The sequence below is a fragment of the Mytilus edulis genome, chromosome 12 (assembly GCF_963676685.1).
Source record: "Mytilus edulis chromosome 12, xbMytEdul2.2, whole genome shotgun sequence".
NCBI lineage: Eukaryota > Metazoa > Mollusca > Bivalvia > Mytilida > Mytilidae > Mytilus > Mytilus edulis.
Window position 1 is genome coordinate 18,179,290 of NC_092355.1, and position 6,105 is coordinate 18,185,394.

The window sequence follows — 6,105 nt, forward strand, 5'->3', positions numbered from 1 at the left end:
AGATTGAATGGTTCATGAGTAAATGCAACAACGTGAATGGAAACGCCATTTTACAATCTTTCAAGAACAATAACGCCTGAACAGTAAAAGTCAAAATCGTCATTATTGAACTTGACCTCTATTTTGTCATCAGTAACAACATATAAAAATTTCAAAAGCTTTGGTTGAATGGTTCATGAGAAAATGCACGGACACGACTGGAAACACCGTTTTTCAATCTTTCAAGAACCATAACTCCTGAACGGTGACAGTCAAAATCGTCATTATTTAACTTGACCTCTATTTTGTCATCAGTTACAACATATTAAAATTTGGCAAGCTTTGGTAGAACAGTTCATGCGTAAATGCACGGACACAAATGGAAACTCCATTTTTCAATCTTTCAAGAACCATAACTCCTGAACGGTAAAGGTCAAAATCGTCATTATTGAACTTGACCTCCATTTTGTCATCAGTAACAACATATTAAAATTGGGGAAGCTTTGGTAGAACAGTTCATGTGTAAATGCACGGACACGACTGAAAACTCCATTTTTCAATCTTTCAAGAACCATAACTCCTGAACGGTAAAAGTCAAAATCGCCATTATTGAACTTGACCTTCATTTAGTTGTCAGTAACAACATATTAAAATTTTAAAAGCTTTGGCTGAACGGTTCATGAGTTAATGCACGGACAACATTTGATTGCCGCCCGCCCGACCGCCCGGCCGCCCGCCGTACATCCCCAAATCAATAACCGACATTTTTGTCACAAAAATCCGGTTAAAAATTAAAAAAAAAGGTTTGAATCATGATTTGTTTTTATATTTGTTCCTCCTTTCGTTATCATTTCCCCTATGTTTCTGTATCCTTTCTTTTATTTGCCCTTTTATTCTCTAAACCCCATCCAGACCCTCATAATTTGACACCAGAAATTAATGAGAAATAATACTTCTCACATAACAGTCTAGGCACATAACTATAAATAGTAAATTCTCAATGAGACAACTCTTCATCAGAGACTTGCATATGGGGTTTTTTTCTGCAAAAAAAGTTTAAATCATGTGATTGCACAAGATCGTGTCGTGCTGTCGTTGTATGATAACGTCTATGAAGTACAGCAACCTGTATTAGAGTGTTTACATGATTTCTTTTCAAGGTTGAAAACTTCGAGAATTCCTAATGACGTTAACTTTTAATTCGTATTAACAAATACATATTCCTAATGCGAATTGGTTAATTCGAATTAGCCATATCGAATCAACTCGCATTAAAAAACAGAAGAGTGTGATTCGAATTAAAAGTACGTGTGAACGAGCCATACTATTTATTATTTTGTGTTTTTGTGATTAATTATACTGTAACTGTAGAGTTGTTATGTAATTTTCTGATGCCGATTTTTATTGTTTCTTTACTGAATGTCTTGTTAATCCCGGCCTTAAATGTTGTTCTATTCTAAGTTTTTTCTTCGTCATATAACTCGCAGATTTGCTTAGGAAATTATAAAACAAATTGGCTTCCAATATTGGAAATTCGCGATGAAACGTGATAGTGACCTTTTATAATCAGCTATGGTTAAACATATACTAGTAGTAAATTTACAAATGAGTCTTTATTTAGCTCAAATTATTTATATGAAAGGCCTATTTAAATTTTTATAACTTTCTTTAGCTACCAAACTTGGCTAGAAACTTTTTTATGATCATAGGATGGTCTCAAGAAGTAAATTTTGTAAAAATAAAATTCCTGTTTATCCGTATTTTACTTCTAAATAAGCTTAGTTTTTCTGCCAGTTAACATTATATTAACTTTGTTGGTTAAAGTTTTAAATTTTTTGATAACTTTCTTAAACTATCATGGGTTTGGAACAAATTTGGACAGAAAGTTGTTTTTGATCAAAAGCTAGTATCCAGAAGGAAATTTTGTAAACATTTATTTCCTGTTTTTCTGTATAGTACTTACATATTTTTTTCTTTCAGTTTACATTACGTATACATGCAGTCGGCGGTTAAATTTTTAAACAATTATTAGATTCATTAACCATTCTGGATTTTTACCAAACTTGGACAGAAGCTTCGTACAATCAAATTAAGATAGTATCTAGCGGAAAATTGAAAAAAAAAACAATTATTGTTAAGCCTGCGACTAACAGAAAAAATAGGCGAGACTCTAGGTTCCGCGGAACCCTTACAAATATTTCACAGCTCACCTACGAAACCGAGAATTAGAATGTATAATATACAGTAAAAACATGGATTAGAATATCTGACTGATGGTGGGTATTAAATGTTCAGGGACAATTATTTCATGAACACATTAAAATGTTAATGCGGCAGTAGTGCAGTAGTTTTATATATGATCGAAGGGGGGGGGGGGGGGGGGGGGGCGTTGAAGGCGAACAAAGTGACACAAGTAGTGACGGCATACCCTATACAGCGGATCGAGTCATTATTTAATTTAAAGGATGATTCAACTCAGAAAAAGAGGGGGGCAATTTCAAATACATGTCCCCATTTAAATGCTTTGTTCGTCAGACAAAGGGGGGGGGGGGGGTCAACCCAGCGGACCCCCGGGTTCGGGATCTGTGCGGACACGAATAGCGACGCCATACCTGTTGGGCCAATTAACCCTCGAAAGTGGACAAAGAGATACGCATAGTGAGGACTTACACTTATGGTTAGACAATTACACCCACAAACTTTAAGGTAGACACTGATTCGCACGCCTCTCGTCACGGCATACATTTTAGTCGGACAAGTCTACTGTTCAAGATAGATGAATTCCATTGAAAGTGGATAACACACCATGTAAAACAGGAGCAAACCCTTTCTTACCTAAACACTAACCCTTTGAGAAATACTTCTGACCCATAAGTCCGTGGTAGTTCTGAAAAGGAATAGTTTGTGATGTATAACAAGTAAGATTCTTTTTGAAAGGTTTAGTGGCCTTTAAAAGTGCCGTTCTGAAATTCCCATCTATAATGGTATCGTCGAAACTGTATCATCGTGATCCACTATCTCCACATAACTGGTTACTTGGTTGGTCGAAACCCAGGTATCATCTTTCTACTTCACACCGATCAACTCCTTAAATTCATAGTTTATTTGGTTGGTCAAAATCCAGCGACAATCTTTCCACTTTATTCCAACCAAATATTTAAACACTAGTTTCCTGAATTCTTGACAGTCATTTTAAAATTCTTCTCAATCAGCAATTCTCGGGTAAATCCGCTACTCTCTACGAAATCGGCCGAGTTGTGACGAAGGTAATTCTTCTTTCGCTCTCTTAGACAGCCATCATGGCATCGTCCCAAAATAAAGACTTGTCAGGAAACACTTCTCTACAGACTTGAACCTGGCAAGTAAATTATGGCTTCTACCAATGTAAACTGCATTTTGGAAATGAGTAACTTTAGCTTCAATCGTCGATTCTCAATCGTATGGCCTTTAGTCACAACTTTTCTCATTGGTGCATTTTAAAACTATGTGGATCTTCCTTCATATCATGACTTCAATTTTGTTTTTACTCTTACGATTGACATCAAATTTTGGAAATATAGGCGGAGTTATATATCACCTGCTGAATAGTTTCAGTTAAACACAGAAGGCGTGGCTTAATTGTTCTAATCCGAATTTATGTTGAAAACAATTCTTTGACTTAAAAAACTGGCAACTGAAGGTAGCAGGTACGGGCTTTTTATAACTCCTTAATGGGAAAGTCCTAATTGGGAGGAGCTTAACTGCACCTAAATTTATTTGCAAAGAAACAAAGGACAAAGGAAAGCCAAATGCCATAACCGGTCACTAATTACCAAGACATGTATATAATTTGTAATGGAATTGGTGTAATTAAACCCTGCTAAGTTATCTGAAAACCTTCACATGTAGCTGATCAAGAAATAACCAGGTGATAAAAGAGGGGCGTAAGATACCAAAGGGAAAGTCAAACTCATAGATCGAAAATCAAACTTACAACATGTGGCTAGAGTTATTTGATTGAGGACAACACACACCAAAGACAGTCAATTTGGTCATGGTTCTTTTTATCTAACACTAGAGAGCAGTGGGGAACTTTTGACGAGCTTTATCTACGGGTATTACATCCATAGATTAATTAAGAAATGATAATAAGTCTGTTTCTTCTCCATAGAAAAATAATACAATTATAATTAAACATTCTGAGAAATTTCTAAAATAGTGCAGGACTTTAGAATGCAATGGAAACTATTCCTAAGTCAGGAATCTGATATTCAGTGGTATACGGATATGAGGGGGGATAGGAGGGGTCCTGATCCCGAAATCCCGGACTTAAAAAAACACGAAATCCCGAGGTCCCGAATTAAAAAAACTTGAAATCCCGTCATCCCGAAATTCGAAAAAAGGATTCCCGGATCCCGAAAGGGTCAATCCCGAAATCCCGAGTTTAAAAACACCCGATCCTGGAGTCCCGGTAAGGTCCTATCCCCCCTCGGATATTGATAGTAAACTACACATTGCTAGAAAACAAAGAAATTTTGATGTCAACGTCAAATACGTTAATAAAGTAATACAAATAGACAGGAAATATTAAAAACAATTAAAAAAAACATTGAGTAACAAAATTTTAATCTACTAACCGAGCCCTGTGATAAACATAACCAAATATTAATTAGGTAAACCATTTTACATTTTCATCATTTTCGATAATCCTTCTATCAGCCAAATTTTAAACAAATAACAAATACATTTTTACTTTATTTGTACTCGTAAAGTTTAAATAAAACACCTGTTACTCCAATTCCGTATTGAGCAAACGGCATTACGAAAATTCCCTTTTGTGTAGCTAACATTGAGAATGGAATGATGGGAAATATATCAAAGAGATAACGATATCGGTTCAACATTCAGTGGCGGATCCAGGGGGGAGGGCTTCCGGGGGGTTGAACCCCCTTTTTTTGGACGATCAATGCATTTGAATGGGGACAAGTAGTTGGAACTCTCCCCCTTATCCTGGGGTTTGACCCCCCTTTTTAGAATGACTGGATCCGCCCCTGACATTTAAAGTAAAACAATAATATCCGATAAAAAAAAAGTTAAATGTAAATGATATGAACCTTCGAAGTCTTATGTTATATATACTCAGTATATATATAGGACTCGACCGCAGAGCATACAATAGGCAAAGGCCACCAATCGTTTCATTTTGGGATCCTCTTTGCAGTCTGCGCTAAAACTGTTGGTTTCTCTAAAAAAAAATCAGAGACAACTATTTTGACTTCTTAAAGTTATGGGTGTAAGGATATAAACAATATACATGTACATTGTCGGAATCATACAATTTATTTGTACTCGTTACGACACAAGAGAAGAGGTCCATAAAGCTCGTACAAATGAATCATATATTTTCCGACAATGCACATATATATTTAAAATGATTTTTTTTTTATATTTAGTCAATACGCATTCATTGCTTTTACACTGTAAAGGTATTACTTATTTTCAAAACTCGCACATTGCCATATAGCGGATATACGTCATTTGATCTATGGTTGATCTCATAACTTGGCTCATCTCCTTATTTCTATATTTTTTCTGAGGGTCTTTTTGGGTTTACAGAATTCTGATGTACAGATTAGAGCAATCATCTAATTACAGAGAGATTTGATGTATTATCATCAATGAGAATTTTACGGAATAAGCTTTTTATAAGTATGAAGAATAATGTCTTAAAAATCTAAAGAATACCGAAAATAAGATCCCCTATACTGATCCTTTTCTTTCTTTCTATAAAAATGTATACGAGTTACAAAATGTACTTCCTTCTAGATATGTATTCGTCTGTTGCAGTAACTGTTCTTGACGCGAAAATATTTTTCTCCCGCTTTTTGAAGTCAAATTTGTAAGAAATTTGAAATAGAACAATTTAATTTAACCTTGAAACATGTCGCCACCACACATACATGATGAATGATCAGTGTCTTATGTTTTAATTCTGCACGTTCCAACAATCAATCAATGCAAACGTGCAATTAAAATTTACCTTAATTATTATAGTAACAAACTGTTGCACTTTCTTCCTAGTATTTGCCTTTAGGGATTTACATCTTTGCATTATACAATAACTGCATTAGTTACACAAAACCATAT